The sequence below is a fragment of the Ammospiza caudacuta genome, chromosome 4, assembly GCF_027887145.1.
Source record: "Ammospiza caudacuta isolate bAmmCau1 chromosome 4, bAmmCau1.pri, whole genome shotgun sequence".
Taxonomy (NCBI): Eukaryota; Metazoa; Chordata; class Aves; order Passeriformes; family Passerellidae; genus Ammospiza; species Ammospiza caudacuta.
The window spans coordinates 28,396,628-28,417,094 of NC_080596.1; the positions used below are offsets into that span (position 1 = coordinate 28,396,628).

At 39.9% G+C, this 20,467-nt stretch overlaps 1 protein-coding gene across 1 annotated transcript in view; it reads right to left on the reverse strand.

Annotated features, from left to right (window-relative positions):
- PDE5A (phosphodiesterase 5A) overlaps positions 1–20,467 on the reverse strand; it is a 104,781-nt gene that overhangs the window by 81,561 nt on the left and 2,753 nt on the right. The gene's annotated exons all lie outside the window — the stretch shown is intronic.

Consider the following 20,467-nt stretch of genomic DNA (forward strand, 5'->3'; position numbering starts at 1 on the left):
TATTTCAGCTCTCCTGGAGTTTTACATTCCATAAGCAGAAGGATGTGTGTATGCACACACTTCAGTTTGCTCAGGTTTACCCAAGCCTGACTGCAATGAAAAGAGAATGAGTTGACATTCGAGATCTGTTTCACTTGCTCCTAACCCTTTCCTGCAGCACAGCTTGAATGCCTGCACTAAATCCTTCTCAGAACAGTCATCTCTTTCCCCCTAAATAGAAAAAAAAAAATCCTAAGAAAAACATCTAATTGGAATAATTTACCTTAATTTCTTAAAGCACAATGAGAAAGTGCAAGCAGGGAAATGTAGTTTTTCTTTGTTATGATAAATTCCTGAAAAGTAACTTCTCAAAACATTTTCAGTACAAAAGTAAAGCTCACAACTTTGCTTCTTGCAGCTTTGCTTGAATTTGTAATGGGAGAACTTCACTGTGCTAGTGCCAGTCTGAGATGGAACTCACTAAATCCTGGTAGAACATTTGTCTTTCATTACTTCCCTTCCACATTTTTCCTGGCACATCATACTGTTTATTTACCATAATCTATGCCTATCCTGCCCTTTCATTACTCTTGCATCATTAAAGCTTAATACCGGATTTGGGAAGTGTCTTCAAGCCAAATTTCAAATCACTGATTTCAGAATGAGATCTCATACCAACAAAGCAAAAAGCAACAGTTGTTTGTGAAACTTTCCAGGATGGGGAAAAGGCACCAACTATCAGAAAGCTATGAACTATTTTCTCCTTCTTTTATCTCCTTTGTCTTGTCCTGTGTTACTAGGCTGTAAAAATTCAAAGCTCTGGATATAAATAGTGTCTGATTTACTCCCAAAGCAGGCAGATACATTTGTGGTGATCTCATTGTTTGAGGTGGGTAAATGTAGCTGAAAGATAAGTTTTCTTACACAAAAAATATAAAACCTCCCAATATGGTTAACTTCTATCTTTGGTCCCTGTTTATGGGCAAGCCCAGTTCATTCAAGGCCACCAGACAAAAAAGGTTCCTAATTTTACACATTTGGGAGCTCTTTCAAATTTGGAAGAGTTATGTACATGTGAATGCCTATCCACACAGGTCTGGTTCTAGAAAAGCACTCATATTTGTGACCTTTTGACTATCAAGCTTTTTATTTCCAAGCCTGTGTGCTAAAAGCAAAAAAAGTCTGGCTTTAGTCTGGGCAGATGTGCAGAGGAAATCTGCAAAAGCAAACTCTCACCTTCTCTTGAAATGCTGTTTTAGTTAAACTGTAGAGTAATTGAGCAGACATGGAGATGCTGCTGCAGGATTTGTGAACTATGGAAACCTTTGGAAATCCTTTCTGTAAGAAAGCTCAGTTCCCACAGCCAGGAGAAAGCTGAGAGCTATAACTAAGAAACATAAAATTACAAAATTAATTTCTGTGAGTTAATGCTAATTGACTGACTGTAATTAACAAAATAAACGCCATATACCAACACTGAAAGCTACCACTGATACTTAGATTTTATTTTTCTAGTAGCATTTACCTTGTAAATACCCCTCCTGTTCCTGCTGTATATGATTTAATTGTAGAATAACCAATTACAATCAGAGAAACCTTTTCTTTAAAACATTAGATAAAATTTGGTTTTGTTTTTACCTTTCTGTAACAGTTTTTTCTATATGACTGAGTGAATTTTGAGAATATTCATTCCTTTTGGTAAAAATATCTTTGAGAACTCTGTCTGGAACATAAGTTTAGGATTAGAAGAGTCAGTAGAAATAACTGAATGTACCTACTCATCTATGACAAATATGACAAATATTACTATTAAATCCTAAGCCTCTCTCTGTTTACCATTCTTCAGCCTTCCCAGTAAATGTTTTTGTGATGTTCTGTTGCAGTTTTGTTAAAAGAGGATGACTGACTCCATTAGAATAACTTCAGAGAAGAATAAACTGAACTTTTTTATTGTACTTAAAAATACACAGCAAGTTACCATGGCATGGAGACAGATAAAATAAATTAAGGTTTCTAACAACAATTCCCCAAGTCTGTTCTGGAGGCAAACAGCATTTCCAGTTTGATTCAATTTGTTGTGTGTATTTCCCCAAGCTCTCTTTCTTTACAATGCAGCGTGCTTCAAACATTAGAAGAGCAGTGGGGAATGCTCATCATTCTCACCCATGTTGGTATTGGCTTTGTAGATGGAGAATTGATTATACAATCAGGATTCTTTCCTTCAGCCTGTGCTCATCTATACAGCAGTGGGTTGTCAGCTCTGAGAATCAGTTCTGCTTTTGATTTTGAACTTTTTAAAAAGTTTTTAATGACACCCAAATCTGAGGATGCTTTAAGCTGCTACACAAATGCCAAAGCAGGCCATTCCATCTCTGAGAGGATAAACTGAGATAGAACAAAACTCAAGAAGGTTTCCAGGAGAGGAAGCAAAAAGCTGGCTGTTTATCCCCAGCCAGATGTACTTGTTTCTTTCTCTGTATGTTTGACTTAGTCCTGGCTCAGCTCTCTCCTTGTTTGGGGTTTGCAAGAATGAATGGATATTATGACATGCTGTCTCCTCATGGTTCCATGTAAATAATTACAAGGAAAGGAGAGGCGGATGGAGTTACTCAGCCGTTTTGGGTTTTAGCAGATATCCTGAAATTTCATACCCAGACAAAACATGACACAGGGCTTAATATTGTCACTGCCTTCATTAATCCTGCATTTCTGGTGTGTCCAAGGGGATTGCAACAAGCAATTACCAGCTGGAAAGGAGAGATTATATCCGGGTTGCCATTATGAATACAGGTTTAGTAAAAACACAAGATGCAATTCCCATTGCTCACTGGAAAAAGAAGGAATAAAAGGCTCTAAAATGAACATTTCAATGAATTAGTACAGAACTTCATGCTTTCAATTAGGAGCTCTGCAAGGTGCTTGAGAGATAAATGGAGAACTGAACTTTAATGACCACCAGGTTCTTTCTTCACCTTCCTATAATATTCCAAAATAGAAGCAGCTTGAATCAAAAGTAAAGTCCTGCCATACAATTATGGACACATCACCTGCCAGTAGCTTCTAGTGGGGGGCAAAAGGCACAAGAACCCCTACACACACTGGGTGAATTTGCACAGCCCCTTTCTTCACATACCCCTTTCTTCAAAAGCCCTCCCTACCTGGGAAGTAATTTAATTTATGCTTCTCATGCCTCTGTGATGTAAAGAAAGCCATTTTGCAGATGGGAAATCTGAGTAGTGCATATTCACAGCCTGGTCTCCAGAGTTAGTGCAAGAGTTCAGCCTAATCTGAAGAGAATAAAGCTCATGAATATTCAGGAACTTTTCAAACCGATTGCAAGGAGCAATCCTCATGGGCTGACCTGGGAACAGGATGTTGCTCTGGTGATATGCAGTGCTTTAACCACAGTGCATTTCCACTAACCCCAAATGAACCTCAGGCCAGGATCAGGGAAAAAAACAAAAAGACTCCTTTATTCAACAGATTACAAAATTTATTGTGTTTATGTTTGACTGAATCATTTATCCATCTCTGGACACTCAGGGATGACAGAAAAATAGCTCAGGCTCAGTGAACTGCATTTGGTGAACTTACTATTAAACTCAGGAACATTTGGGTCGTATTCTCACAATCCCCTTTCCCCCAAAACTGCTTCTTGTCCCTGAAACTGATATTGTTGAATGACAGGAAGATGAGCTAAAACCTCTTAGCAGATCTCAAAAGTTTTCTTGACAGTATTGGCAGCAACAGGGCCAGCTGTAAATGAAGGATGAATTAAAGTCAGAGGAACAAAAAACTTTTTGCCCTTCTCTCTGGGTGGCCCTGCCTCCCCTGGGTGCCACCCCTTCAGCCAATGTAAATGAGGCAAGTATTGAAATGAGGAGAGTCTTGGCTGATTTCAGAAGGAAAGAATATTGTCCGCAATGGCTTCAAGTCTTCTTATTGTTTGACACAAAATGTCTGTTCTCTATACAGGAGTATTTCACACCTGATGAGCTATAGAATGGTGTTCCTGAAGAGAATCAGAGCTCCCATTTGAAATTATAATAATTGAAAATATCACACAGTGATTGCATTGCAGCAGCATGGAAGACATGTTCTGTTACAGGGAGTAGCTGTACATATTGCTGTATTTTGCACTTTCAGTACAGGTTAGCTGGATAATGTTCAATAGAAGATATTTTGATGCAAACCTCTGCTGATTTTACCTTGTAACTGATTCATTAGCTAAAAGAATTTTTAAATGTGGTAATTTTTAAAGTTCACATATACAGCTTGAGTATATTTGAATAACTCTGAAATAAAACATCTCTGTACACAGAAGGGAATAAAAATATGCCTAGAGCATACCCAGACTTCATTTACTATGCCTGCAACCCAAACTTTTTCTCTGAGCAGAGCTATGTAGCTCCACAGAGTCATGTTAATAGTGCCATTAATCTTCCCTGCAGTAATCTCTACCTCTCAGCTTTTACACATTCAGCACCTGGGGCAGATTTGACCTGACAAGTTTGTCCTTGAATCCTATCATTTACAAAGTCCACATTAAAAAAACCCTCATGTATTATCAGCACTGCTGTGTTTTATCAAATAACTGCCACCAGCTCCTGCCTGAAATAGTTCATTTGCAGAGCTGTTGCCACCAAACTATGGAAACCAACCATCAGTCAAGAGCTTGTTTTGGTCCCTTTTTCACAGGGAGAGCAAATGAACTGCAGATGGAGCACTGTTTATACTTTCCCATCATACTTTCCCATTTCCCCGGGAGCTGTCGCTGTGATGTCATTGCACTTGGTTGGGACACAGAGACGGCAGCAAGGCTGGAAATATTTATTTATTGGGTTAAGGCTAGTTGGACTTTTACTATAGAAAGAAGACCAAGAGGTTGGAAGTGCAAGGTACATTACCTCACTTTTGGTGTAGACCTATAGGCAAGACACCACGCGGGGGAAAAAGCTTGATGCATCTGCTGATCAAATTGAAAATTGTTCTTTGATTTTATGTAGCTCAGTTTCAGCAGGAACTTTTGGTTGGTTGGGATGGGGTGTATGTCTGAAACCTCTGTCACAGAAATACTGGCCTTTCTGGCTGAGACAGATGAGTTTTGTCTGATTGAGATAAATAGTATAGTCCATTGCCACCCTCAGGTGTCTGCCCATCTTTGGAAGCAGTTGTTTACTGACTGGCCTGTGTTGGGCATGAAACAAAGCAACATAAATTGAGAAAACTGATGATAGACTTTTCCACTAACGAAAGTATGCTTCATCCATGAATCTGTGCTTACAGCAGGAATGCTGTAAGTCACACCAGTCATTGGAAAAGTCTGATAACACAGAGCTGCAGAGCACACAAGCAGTGATAAAGCAAACAAATCAAGGTTATGGTATCACAAAAGGAACTTTGTCTACCTGGCCGGAAAACAATATTCTTTATGGTATTACTTCCTCATTGTCTAGCTGGTGTTTTGTTCTGCTAACTGGAAAAGCTGCAAACAAAGCATGTAAGCATACTACAATATTCTCTATTAGGCATAGATCTCTCCTGCAACTTCTAAGAAGCTTTATATGTACCTCTGCTCTCCTGAACACAGAGGTAATTTCAGCTAAACCAGTGTCTAGCAGAAATGTGGGAATGAGCTCTTTGTATGGCACCCCATGTAGAGAGAACAAATGTCCTTTGTTTCTATTTTAATAATGAACTTTCAAGGCATCTTTGCTAAATGATTTTGTTCTGCCTGTGGTGTTTAGTGCTCAATTTCATTGCTGTCTCTAGGAAAGTGCATTATTATGTGTTTAATGGTCACTTAAGACTCACTTAAAGTTTTTATTACAATATGCTTATTAATAGTGCACAGCTTATTTCTGGAGAGGTTCCGTTCTGCTATTTGTGTTTAACTAATGCTTTAAAAAATGTGAAATTTTAAGATGTTGGTAATATCTCTGAATATTTATATTGGAAGGGATTTCAGGAAGTGATTTAGTCCCATTCCTCTGCTCCAGGCAAGGCTAATGTAGACATTAGAACAGGATGCTCATGGCCTTTTGCAGTCATATTCTTGGTGTCTGACTCGAGGTTTCCCAGCCTGTCCAGTGTCTCTCTGTTGAGCCCCAGGGAAATGTGCTCAGTGCAGCCACTCAGTTCAGCTCCCAGGCAGCCTTCAAAAGGCTTTGGGACCAGAGCTGGGCCCCAAGTGCTGTGACCAACAGTTGTGCATCTGCCAGTGTGTGCCTGAAAGCCTTTTTCAGCACACTCAGCTTTCCTGCACTGAGCTGGGGCTTCAAGGCAAAGGCAAGTAAATGCTCTGTGTGGTTCCACAGGGAGAAAAAACACTGTGGGATGTAATTTAATAAATTATCAGCAGGGGCAGGTAGAGGAAGGTATTTTGGCAGTCGAAAACAATAATGAACTTGCTTTCTTTTCACTTGATCTAGGGGGTTTTTCTACTCCTACTTCATCACCCCTTCTGTCACTAATCTATTCCTTCCCTGAATAGTTAGGCTTGCATTAATTCCTCTGGCTGGCAGGAGAATCCAGATTTTCAAGATCAGCAAAGTAAATACAACCTGTATCTTCATCTCTCATATTTTTTTACTTCAGAGCTACTCGCTGACTTTCCAGACTTGGAGAAAATGTAGGTTGTCCCACCCAGTGGGTTTCCCTGGTTCTGCTCAGCTGAAGATGTAAACACTTGGAAGAGAATGCAGGAAAAGGGGATCATATGAAAAATCTGTAAGAAAAGCTCCCTTCACTGTCCCATGATAACTGTGACCCTGAGCATCTCTCCTGCACTGTGATCAGGAGGAAACAATGAAATACTCAAAGTCACGGAAAAAGGAGAACAGCCACTGTGGTGGTGCAGCTGCAAACCTGCACGGGGGAGGACTAGCCTGGCTAATTTAAAAGATGTTTTTACCCCCAGGCTAGATTCTAACTTTGGCTAGGCTGGGGTGAATCAAGCATAACTTTACTGACATCAAAGGCTCTGCTCCACATCATATAGCTTCATCCCTTGAAACTGAGGTCAAACCCATTAACTTTTCTAGGCAAGTTCTGCCCAAAATGAATGGGTGGAACAAGGTCAAGCCTATGATTTTACTATTTTCACTTGGACACTTGCAGAATTTAGTATTCACATCTGGCTTTGTCTTTTAAAGGGCATTTTTTTGGCATCTGAACTGGCAATTGTCAGGCCACAACAATCCAGCTGCCCAGTTTTGGATGGAGTGGGTTAGGGGTAAGCCAGCTTGAGAAATACAGATGCAAAAGGGTATGTAGTAATTTTTAGGATGCTGTAAGAAAACTGTATTGTATTCTAAGGGTCAAGATTCAGGCTATGATAAAAATGGAGCTCATTTTTTGCCTGCATCAATTTTATTCTTTCACTTTAATTTAAAGTTAGTGAGCCATATGCAGAGCAGAGATGAAAGTCTCTCAGTAAATGCCTGTGACCTTACTTTGAACAATCTATAACATTTTTCAGTGAGAAAATGCAAGCATGAGGCAACTGCTGAAGTGCAAGTCCCAGTTCAGGTGGCTGTGCTTAGCTGCACGTCATTCCTAGCTGGAAACTTACACTGTTTTCACATTGCTTTGGAAGCAGTGAATCACTTTAGCAACGTGCTATCTTAGACATTTCTAGTAAACAGAAATCCAGCTGCTGTGGGTGTTTAATGCATTCCCATGCAATACCACGGCAAGGCCCTGATCTGTAAGAGGGAGTAAACTTAGAAATACCCTCCTGAAACGCCGCAAAGCCCAGGAGTCGAGGTGGGCTGTATTGAACATTCTCAGCCACCAGGTGGCAATGAGCCGTGGCGCTGCGCCTGGGGACGCGGCAGGACCATCCCCTGCTCCCGGGAATTGCATGGATGAAGCCATATTCCTATGGCACACATGCCTCAGGGCCTCTGAAGGATCTCGGCACGCTGGCAGTGGCTGCAGTTTTTTCATTCCAGTGGTGTGAGCCAGTTTCCATTCCCCTGGTTGTCTTTTGTCATTTGCCACTTAGCAATGTCATGTTTTAACACTCTCCGTGTCCTTTGGGAAGCAACTGCATTCTGTTATTTCAGCTGTGAGCCTGATAATCTACTGAAGTGGTGATGGATGTTTTAAAGAAAATGGCAATTATCATGTGCAGTTATGCTGAGCTTGAAATCTCCTGGAGCCAGTGTATCCTGTTACCAGCAATAAGAAATAAGAGCATGTGGAGCACTGTGCTCACCTAGAAGAGAGATGATGATAATTTAAGAATGAGTTCTGAGACATATTTGCTTCTGGCCTATGCTGAGGTTGTAACTTTTTCAGAGAAAGGGGGTAAAGTTATTCACTAGTTTGGTTTTTTTTTTTCTATTGAGGCAAGAAAATAACATTCAAGAACACCAGCAGAGCTCAGCAGCCCTTCTCCCAAGTTGCAGTAAGGTCAGCATTAGGAATTCCTCATTTTATGGGACGCTCTGGGAACCCTTTATCCATTTGCAGGAAGACAATCTTCTGTAGGTGTCACACTTAAACTGAGCACTTTCATTAGTTGTGGAATATTTCTTCAACAGCGCTCAGGGTTTCACAGGCATGTCCTTGAACATCTGAGAGGAAACTGCTTCTGAAGGAGCCTCATGTCGTGTTCTTCACAGATCCTACCAGGGCATTCTGAGCCAGCAGAACTGACAAATGTTCTGCAGGAATCTAGTGTTTGGGTGTGCTGCAAATGCCTCCTACAAAAACAGTACTGGGAAGAAGTTGCTGCAGCAAAGCCAAACACCACAGACACGAGGCAGTGGTGTTGCAGCCACTAATGCAAGTTTAATTTCTTCTGTGTCTGTGATGGTATCAGTCTTTAGTTACATGGCAGTCTTACAGTTTTCTCCCATTTTCTGCTGATTTTTTTGTGCTGCCAAAGTACATTCAGCTAAAGGTCTGACTAAAACATCTTAAGATAATGACTCTTGAGCATAATTTCTTGTATGCCCAGGTTCAACTCCAGTCACCATTTTGTAAGTATATAACAGCACCCTGCCTTTGCCAAAATGGTGTGATCTAAACAGGTAAAGATGAGAAAACCCCATAGAAAGTTCAGAAAGGACAGGGAATTAAAAAGGCAGGAAAAGACATGGTAACAGTGGAAAGATTGAATTTCATGGAACACGCAGCAGTCTTAGCGTGCTCGTTGCCTGGCCAAGGTAAACCACACAATAAGTTACTGTACAAACAGACAATCATGAAGTGTGTGATCCTTTAATCTTGAGGTGGCATCCCTGTAGTTCTGTTCTAATTACCTTGTTATGGATAGAAGAAGCTGATGTGGTTCCAGTTCCTGAAGAGGCATGGCAGCTTCTAATTGTTGGAAAACAGATTAAGACTGTTCCATGGTTTCACAGGCATGCCTAAAATCCAGCTGTCAGGCTTATTTCTATTTAGCTATGGTTTGGAAGGTGTTTAAGGGGAACAGCAGTTTAATGGAGCATCTGGATCTCATTGCAGGCCTGCTTTTTGTTTTTGTGTTTCTTAATTTATTATTACACTTTCCAGCTGGGCTCATAGAGGCACAAAGGAGACAAGACATGGCCCCAAGTCACAAAGCAAATTTGTATTCCAACTTAAACTTTAAAGTTTCCTTTTGCCTTTTACTTAAAATATTAGATGTTAGAGCTTCCAACACTCCTTGATGGTATTTTTACTTGAAGTTTAACTTATGATTAATGTATTAACATTCCTTGTTTCAAAAACAATTTTAAAATATATTCTAGAAGGCTTTATTTTCTTCAGCTTTGTTTTGGTCCACTGCTGCTGTTTTGTAGGAATAGTTGCTTATCTGTCTTTTTATTCAGGACAATGTCAGAGGTGTGTTTGTGATGTGAGGACTCCTGGAGCTACTCTGTAAAATGTGCTGTATGCTACGGGTAATCAATACTGGAATGTTAATATGGATAAAGAAATAGCAGAACATGCTGGCTATTGACTCCATTATGTTGTTTATCCTGCTTATGAGTCTTCCTGCAGGCTGTTCATCCTCTCACTATCCATTTCCCAGCTATTTCTGACAAACTTCTGCTTTGAAAAAAAAAGGCAAAGGGCTGCAGTCACATCCATGTTCTGATCGTTGCCTGCTGTATTCCTCCCTCATAGGACCCAAGTTTGTTGTCCTCCCACTCTGTTAAACTGTGCCAAAATACAGAATGTAATTGAGAAATAATGTATTAGTGCTTTTGTGAGGAAATAAGGAAATCCAAAAGGAAATTCCACTTGTGTCTTCAATTCTGTTAAGGCAAACTGTGTATTTGGTTGTCTGCTTGAAGGGGAAAAGTGAAGGCAGCCACTTAAGTTAAAGGTGTGTGTGACCTTGGCTGTGCTGGTGTTTGCTACTTAGGTAAATTCTTGCCATTTCTGATATCTGTGGATCATGTCCTTGGAACTGCTGTGTAATGCAGCTAAATCATTTCCATGGGTGTGAAGTGGAAAGACAAGGAATTTGTCCCAGGGTTTAATCTGAGTGAGATATACAGTTTTAGAAGAGATTAAAGAAGGCTCTTGAGACAGTAAATAGAAATATGCCCAGAAGCAGCCATTTGAGTGTCAGGTCTTTAGATTTATATTCATGCTCACAGATCTAATTACTGCTGGTGAACTGGAAATATCTGTACTGGCTCCACTCTTCCCTAACGTGCTGCTGATCACAGCTGTATAAAGCCAGTGAGGGAAAAACCAGCAAGTGCTTGTCAAACCTCAAACACTGGCCCAATTTCTTATTGTTCATGATCCATGCAGAAAAAGGCAGGGGTGATTCCAATCACTTTTTATCACATCAATGAAATGGGATCATTTCACCGAGTTTTGTGAAACAAGATGTTATCTAATGCAAATTACAGCAGCTACATGGATGTTTTCTCAGAGGGGCTGTTCTTCCAGCTGGAACCATTAGAATACTTTCTGCACTCCTTCCTCCTGCCTCACCCTTGAACTGCTCCTGGGATCAAGTAATGTGGAGGTAAAGCAAAAAACCTACAGAAGCACAAAGGAGAATCATAAGAACTGTGGTTTTTATCCACTGAATTGGTGACAAAACCTGAAAGATGGATGGCACCTAATTGTAACAGTGATCCTGATGTTTCCTTCTCAGATTTCTGCATTTATTCCTGCAGCTCTGAGTATTGCAGTAAAATGCCTTGTCACTGTGTATCTTTGTTCACTAAAATTCTCATGCCCTCACCACATATTCACATGTTTCTCACTCACCTGGCACTTAGGGCATGGTCAGGATCTGAAACTCTCATCATTGGGCAACCATCAGTAAATGCACAAGCTCTCACTTTGGAGAACTCCTTGGATGCTGTTGGGATGGATGTGAGCAATTCTGGCTGTGTCAGCCAAAAAGGCAGCAGACAAATGCAGAGAGAAGAGCATGCTAACAAATTCTGGAAAGCTGCAGGCTGCCAAATGAGAGCATGCAGGGCATGGTGCTTTAAAAAGTACTGGAATTTGTTACTTAATTCTAATTTCCTGTGTTTTGAAGGTTTTTTGAAGCTGTGATGGCATTGGAGACATAGTGATGATGAGCTGGAGAGAAGCATAGCTTGTGTGCAGTCCTCAATCTCAGAAAAATTTGAAACCTGAATCATTTTCTTCTGGGAAAACTTTTAGTGCCAATTATGTTCCAAAAGAATTTCCGAGGCATCCTGCCCATCCAATTTCTCTGTTTTCCAGCTTATGAAATAGCAAGCTGATAGCATGCATCTATCCTTTTGACCCTGTGGAGCATAAGGCAGCTGAAAAGTCACTGGGCTGCCCCTGGAAGCTGGGTTATGGATTCTGGCCAAAAGAGTGGAAGCTGTAATTGGTGTGGAAGATTTTTCTTCTCTTAATCATGCCTTCATATTTGAGCTCTTTCCAGTCTTCCCAAAGAACAAGTCATTAGCCACTCCTTTGGAAGCAGAAAGGCTTGAGGCAGCATAGTTTGAGATTTGTTTGACCTTTCAGCTCTGCTTTCCTCTGAGCACAGGATTACTTTTGCTCTGTGAAATTTGGATTATGTAGGGATTCAAACATCTGAGAGAGTGAGAGAAATGATAATTTTAGGGTCAATGAATGAGACTTTTGGGGAACCTCTCTCTATTGGCTGGTATGTTTTTCAGGAAGTTTGGTGTTATCAGAGTAGTTGCTGAAGCTACTTGCATGAAAATCTGAGGGGTTTGAATAGGATGTGAAAGTCTGAAAATTCCTTCTCCTAAGGACAAGTCTTATCCTGTGATGTGTGTTGAAGGCAGAAAATATTTCACAGCCTGTTCACAGCAAAAAATATGTGAGAAAAAATCAGTATGTAAAAGGAAGGAGTTAAATTATCAAAAAACATCAAGAAATGGGTTATAGTTATCTAATTTTCTGTCCAAAAGAAAGAGAACACTGCTTTCCCCAGGCCCAAAAAGAGTTTGCAGGACTGACCCCTGAGAGAAGCTGACTCAATATGTATGGAAACAAGAGATTCCTGAAGGAGCTGTCTCTGCCAGAAGAGCTGCTGCAGAGATATTCCTCTTAAATGAAGTAACACCATTCCTGTAGGAATTAAATTCTGACTAAAATCATTAACCTTATGGAAAATACTCCAAAACTTACACTGTGCTGTTCTGAATGCAGTTGCTCCAAAATACCCTTAAGAACCAAATGCTGTAACTTAAAGCAAATAATACCAATTCAGTAGGCATATAACATCTGCCAGTGTATGGAAACAAAGTCAGGACGGCTGATTTAATTCACAGAAAATACAGAATTTGGTTAGTATCCTTCAGTGATTGGTTGTCTTACTGATGGTAGGATTTGTTTGATTATAGCCAACTGTAAATTCAATATCATTTGTGCCATGTAACCCCGGGTTACTGGGATTCCCACCCTCCCCCTGGCTGGGGGAATTTGGGTCTGATCCTGAGTAACTGAGACAGAAGTACCAAAGTACAGTAAATCCAACATAATACTTTCTTACCCCAAAATGCACATTCCAAAACACTGGAAGAACACAGCTTTTTTTTTTTTTTTTTTTCTTCTGTATTATTTACTCAAAAAAGAGATGAAAAATAGTACAGTTCAGGAAGCTTATGTGTGATTAAAGGAATGTACTGTGCATGCATCTTAATATGCAACATACATATAGTTCCAATTGTATTAGTGCATGGAGTCAGAGAAGAGATTTCTACAGGCAAAGCAGGAGTTACTCCCAGAAACTGAGAGGGAGACAGTCTCAAAATTAGCTTTACTGGGATTTTATTTCAACTTTGCATGAAGGCTGTAGCATGTTGGAATCTCATCTGCATTCATGCAGTATTTGCCTTTTAAATATGACTAACATTCTGAGAAAAAGGTTTAATATGAAGTTGGAGCCTAAAGAGCCTCTTGGAACTGAGGGATCCAAGTCCATGGTGTACAATCTGTCCTGGAGCCTGGATTTCTTTTTTCCTACATGTAGGTGAGGAGACCAAGGCTTGAGCAGATCTGGCTGTTAGAGGGATGCTTTTGGTGACAAAGTGTCACTGTCCCTCCTGGAGCTGCCAGGCTGTGCTGATGTCACCTGCTCTGAATGTGCCTCTCCCCTCTACTTTCTCATCAGTTTGAGGGGTCACTGCCATGCCAGGCATCTGTGTAGCTGCTGGGGTGCACGGCTTCTTTTGAATTGTCTGCCTCCAGCTTGCATTCTCAGGTTGCTTTTCTTTCAGGGGCCTGCAGAAGAGAACAGACCTCTGCCCAGTGCCAATTATAAGTGCAAAGAAAAGCCTTTTTGTTTGGGTTTGCCTTTGATGTGTGTCGAGAGGAAGCGTGCAAACCACACTGCTGGGTTAGCTGACCTCTCCGCGGTGAGTTCCAATTGCATTTACTTTTCAAATAGCTATAAAAAGTGAAGGCTTTTCAAACTGTAACTCCCAAATTGTTCCCAGCACAAACCCCAACCAGCTGCACTTTGTGCTGGGAAATGCCTTTAAGGCTGAGGGAGAGAGCCTTCCCTCCAGGTCATGTGGATGTTTTATAGCTGTACGTGTGGCCTTGAGGTTAAAGTGACTTCCTTGGAGATCCCATCCATAGATGGGCTGGCCAGGCAGCCTTGTGGTTGTGAAGGATGACCTTGGCCTGTTGTCCTGAATGCTGCTGATGGGAGATCTGCACATCCTCACCTTCCAGGAGTGCCTTTCAGCACCCTCACCTCTCTTGGCACACACTCACATTTGGGGCCCTCCTCATCCGTAGGGACAGGTCTGAGGATGGGAGGCAGCACATTCCTGCCAGCCCGAGGTGCTGAGTGCTCCCATTAACTCTGTGGGGAAGCACAGGAGTCCTGGGCTGAGACTGCTGACACCAGGGCCTTGTTTCTGCTCACTCAAGCAGAGTTTATTTTATATACCCTGAACTTTCTGGAGCAACTCTAGAAAACCCAACTCCAATGTCTGCTTTACAATTATCTGACAACTAATTTAATAAAAGCTTTGCAATTAACAGGCTGAATTCATGTAGCTCATGTTCTTCAGAGCCTCGTCTGGAGGCTTTGCAGTTCTTAATGTGCAGAACTTTGCAGATGCTGCACTGATCCACTAAGCTCTGCTCTAATATTATTTAAAAGTAATTGCCCTCACCATGTTGTTTCTGCTTTGCTATTTCTGAACTATGTAAAATTCAGGAAGCTGCCTCTTGCACATGATTATAAATTGCTGGCTGGGGTGAGATACCTAACAGGCAGCTAAAATATAATAAAACATTAAATGCATTTTCATATTGTGCACATTCTCTTTACATATTATTCACAAGGGACTCTGAATTTGCCTCACAATAATAACCATGAAAGGAAAAAAATCTTTTCTCAGTAATGAACAGATACAGCAGAATGGTTTTGGCATGTAGTTTTTCCCTCAAAGAATTTTGCTTGAAAAGGGTATGAAGAAAATCTCAATAAAATATTAAGATTTGACCTATTGCTGATTATGTTTGAAAAGCACAGGAAAGAGTCATAGCAGGAATGTAATAGGAGGGAGAAGGAAAATAGGGTGCCAAGTGTATCCCTTAAAAATTAAAATTTTCTGCTTTGTTATTAAGAAGAACAGCACGTTTTATTAGTGGCATATAAACAGCACTGAAACCTGGAAGTGACAACTACCAGCAGCCCACGGCTTGTTAAGTCCATGATAGAAGGTTATAATTCATATGCCATCTGGAAATTTTGTTGAGGGCTGCTCTCAACATGAGCTCATCAGTTGGTACAAAATATTCTCCTGCAGGAGCATGTCTCAAAGAACAGCAAGAGAACTGAGGGGCAACAATTTTCAGGATAAGACTTGATAAATTCTGTAAAGAAAAGAGATGACTTTATTTTCACCTTTGACTTATTGATATTACTCTGAATTCAGTTAGATCCTGAAGTCTGAGTGCTGTCTTGTTTCTTCCTGACTGGGACTGGTGATCTTTTTATACTCTGCCATGTGCCACAGACAAAAAGTCCTGCCACAGACTTTACCTACAAAACTCATTCTAGATACCTGGCAGGAAACTGAAAATGGTAGAAAAACTTAAAAATGAAATATTAAAGATAGCTTGATGGAATCTACCAGCTGATCTGACAGCATAAGAAAAGATGGGAAAGCTTGTTATATTTAGGCTAATAAATTAGAAGACAGGTGATGTGTCATACGTATTACACACCAGAAGGTAAATGCTATGAAAAGAGATTATTTAAGTGATAACATTGGCACATTCCTGTGACTAAAAGCCACTTTAGATTTTAAGTAGGTGAGGCCATTAATTTTTAACACAGAGAAAGCCCAGAGCCTTGCAGAAATTTAGCCTCAGGAATTGTCTGAAGCAAATCAGTTTAATTTAGCATTTAACAGAGAGAAAATGCATGTACAAGTGGTAGTGCAGTCAAACTTTCAAGAGGGCTTGCAAGCAAAACTGAAATCAATGATTATGAGTTAAGTTTGTTAAACAGAGCACATTCCTTACAGAAATGTTAAGGGAAGTCATGGACCCAAAATAATCTGATGTGGATATCAATTATGTGAGCAGTCTGTAATTAAACCCTGACTTTTCTGATAGCTGTGGCTGTCTCCACATTGTTTCAAAGTGTTTGACCTTGAATAATATTTGCTGAACTGGATGTCTACGGCCACAATATCACAAAACATATTTTGGAGTTGTGGAAAGATGAGCTCACCAAGGGCACGCACAACCCACAGCCTGATCCACGGACAGTGACTGATGCCAGCCCAGAAAACAATCTGATTTTCATATATCCTGAAAATGCTCTCTGCTTGCATGGGCATTCAGAGATGTTTTTGACAAAGGAAGTCATCAGTTTTCCTGCTCTCATCATTCACCTTTAAAGTGGCACTTCTCAAAAATGTGTTCTCCTTTGAGATTCACACCATTAGTCATGTTGTTGATTCAGTCAGGCTTTCCTAACCAGGCCTGTGTCTCCTATCAGCTTCTTCTTTGTGCATCCTTTTCTTTGAATTGTTGGTGATCCAACTCTGTATTACAGTAATTCTGTGTACACACAGTGTATTTTATACTAACAAAGACATTTGCATATTGTGCTAAAGACCCTCAGGAATAATCTTTAATTTTTAAAAATTGCTGCATTAAAATTGTTGTTTCCACTGAAAACACTGTGACTCTCCCAACAGGCCATAAAATGACATGATATTTAGGTACTGTAGGATCCTTCCCTTAGCATGGGAAAAAAAGAAAAGAAACCTTAACTAGTTTCAGCCCAGTTCAAAATGAGACTCACTCCAGCACCAGCTCCATAGTGCTGGTTTTAGAATAAAAAGCTGTGAAAATCAGAGCTGGAGACCTCAAAGTCACTGAAGCCATTCTTGAAGATTTAATCATTGCATATATTTGGAACACTGACATTTTTAGTCTTATGAGTACTGTGAGAATCACAACTTTAGTCATGCCTAAATGCAAAGCTTATAGAAATATTCCTTACAAATTGATTTAGGGTTGGGAAAACATCATTCTGTTTGGTTTTCTTTTTAAAATATGGTCATCACAGAAACAAGTTTTCCCCTTTGATTTGTCAAGAAAATGGAAAAAAATTATTAAAAATACTATGCTGGTAAAAATACTGCTGTAATATTTTAATCCTCCTTATTTTCTGCTATATTCTGTTTTCTATGAAGCACAGTCTGCACAAAGAAATTCAGCTGCAGAAACCATTGTTTGAAGTGGGAAGCTGAGACTTTCTGACAAATTGCAAATAGCTAACTTGAAAAAGTGTTCCCTGTTATCTTCCTCTGAATGAAAAAGAACACGTCTCTTCTGACATGTGTTCTTGCTATCTGCTGATCTCAGCATTTAAGAATGTTTGGGGATAGGACAGGACTGTATTAAGGGAACTTGGATGAGTAAATCCTCTTGTGGCTCTTTAGGAAGTTATAATCTGCAAAAGGACTTCACTAGAAGGAATCTCTTCTACTTAGAAGGCAAAAAGGGAAAATTAAAACTCCCTATTGCACTCAGCTTGCTATCTGATTTTTCCCCTCATGTGTAGCCAGATTTTTCTGAGGGAAAAACTTTAATGATAATTGCTTTTTTCCATAGCAGAGCAAGGATTTTTTGAACAGATGCTGACTGATTCCGTTCTGTGCAATTGGACTGGCGGCTCTCAGAGTACTTGTTCAGGGCTGCCAAGTTATGAAATGTTTGAGGTACAAGCAGAGTGTGAATAAAGCTTTTATTGCTTTGAACAAGACATCTCGGCTCAAAATTCCCTTGCTTACATTTGTGTGGATATTAATGACCTGTTAGTTAAATGTGGATATAAAAATGTCACATGGACTAAAACAGATCAAATCATATTTCTTCTTAGTTTTGCCCTTTAAATGTTTTATAGTTACTATCACTGAGCTTCCCTCCTCTTCTCATGTTTTTTGTTTACTGGCTGTTACATGGTCACCTTTTTAAATACAAATACAGCCACAAATCAGCAGCTGCTTTTATTGTCATGCATACCAACAGAGTTGTTGTCTCTGCTTTCAGATGAGGGAATAATTTCTAAATGGAATAAGTGAAGAACTCCTTATATTCTTCTTTATATTTGAGATGATATCTCTAGAAAATAGCAGGTTTCCCAGGGTCTAAAACTTTTCACATATGCCAGGAGAAGCTTCAATCAGTCCTCTTAAAATCTGTCTCAAGTCTTTAAATACTATTGTTGTTGTATTTTCAAATTCTAGATTATACTTTTATGTTTGCCAGTCTTTTTTTTTCCTAAAGAAAATTTTATATTTTGATCTGATTATTACTAAAGAATTAGTGATAAGAACAGTTTTAAAATTTTCCTGTATTCTTTTTCTCTTCTCTCAATGTGGTTTTGTAAGTGAAGACAAGTGGGAAAGACAAACATAGAAAAAATTTTTGCTTCAGAAAGGAAATTGATGTGTTTAAATACATTGAAAGAGAAAATGCAGTTTCACTATTTTATATAAAATGAATGTATCATTTTCTACCAGACCTAGCTACTAATACTTATTCATGATATTACTTAAGTAATTACACAGCATTTCAGGAATGATAACTAATGCTAGAAATTACACAGTGAATTCAAAGATTGCTCCCTTTCTGGTGCTGCAGCACAGCCTGATCTGGACAAGATCCTAGGCAGTAATGCTGAACAAGTTCCCTGTTACAACAGCATTGTATTTTGCTCTTCTTGCCACTACAGATTCCAAATTCTGTAAAATTCTCCCATGCTTCTGAAACTTCTCATAATATCATTGTGTGACACTCTGATGGTGCAAGAGTTGTGTCAGCACCCTGTGAGCCAACATCTGGAAACCGTTAGTGCTTTCTGGGGTGGCACCGACACCACTGGATGGCACCGACACCACTGCTGCATCTGGAAAGAGCAAAACCTCTCTGTGGTGCCCTGGTGGGGTGGGTGGTTGCCAGGGGAAGGCTGGGAATCTCTCAGGACCCTTCACACAGACTCCTGGCACATATGCAATGGCTGAACCTACAGTATGACCAGGAACCCAGATGTTCCATGTGAAAAGGATATGCAATATTGCTCTCCTGGTTTTTGTTAGTTACGATCCGTTAGTGACAATCCAGTCTGTAAAAAGTGACAACTACATCTGTGTGGATAAATTTCCTATCTGAAACAGATCTGAAAACAAATATTTTGAAGTTAATTGGATGTCTTGCATAGCATTTGATTTATTCATGTGCACAGTGGCTCTGTGGCACACGGCAGCAATCACAGGTAGGATGTCTTGTTATGTGTGACATGAATGATATAAGAATATTTTTCCATGCTGACATGGTTCATCTGCTCAAACTTAGCTCATTTAGCAAGGCATCCTTATTTTTTCATCTTTCCTTTATTCTCTTGTAATGGTAGCATCAATTAATTATTCAGCTCCATTTGAAATATTTTAAATGCACATCTTATGTAGGACATAATGTAGGACAATTTATGGAAGACCAATTGTGTCTGATTATTACATATTTTCCACAGAATCTAGAAAAGCTCACTAAAAGTCAAGAACTGTAGCTTTTCATTACTACTTTTTTCTGGAAACCTTCTTTGTTTATTAATATCATAACTTGCAGCCCTTATCAAGCTCCTTTGACTCTCCTGGTTGTGCCAAGAGCTGGGACTGTTCAGGCTGGAGAAAAGTGAAGAAGACACAAGTAGAAGGAATGCTTCTTTTTAATTTTGGGGCTTTTTTCCCCCCAGAATGCCTGCAGCTATGATTTTCCACTCAGTGAAGATTTTTGCTCCAAAGGAATGAAGAGTAGGCAGACACTCAGAGAACAAGTGATATGGAGCTAGGAAGATATTAAGACCTGCAGCTCATGACAAGCTAAAATCTTTTGCAAACAGAATTACAATTAGCTGTGTTCAGATGGGATTTCTGAGGACTTAGAGAATTCTTGATGGTTCAGAAAGAGAATTTAAACTTCTAATATGGCTTGTTTTGTGTCAGCTATGCAGAGGCAATAGAAAACATTTGTCAAAACAGATGGCCGGTTTAGCCCCCCGCCACTGGATACAAAGGGGAAGTTCAGGGTCCAGTTAATGGCTGCCGAGCCAAGAAACATTTGGAAACTTAGTTTAGCATTGAATAGACCCCAAAGAATACAGTGTTACAATTCCAGCATGCCGTGGCTACGGCCAAACTCGGAATGCTGTGAGCCGCTTATGCTTCCAGCCAGAATGAAGAACTGCTGAGGTGCACAAAAACTGAGATGTAGCAGCTAACATGGTTTTCAGGATTTTTGAGAAGACATGTTTGACAGCTGCTTCAGCCCAGCAGGGCATTTCTTTGCCCAGTGTTTCCTGACATTTTACTGCCACTCAATTGCTTTTCCTACGCTAAAATAAATTCTATCTGAAAAGCGGTCATGCATAAAATATACAAGGAGATGAAATGTGAAAATCTCTGGTTTTTCTATTAAATCATACTGGCATTTGCACTGAAGTAAGTTTCACAGAATCTCTACGTAGATTATGGAA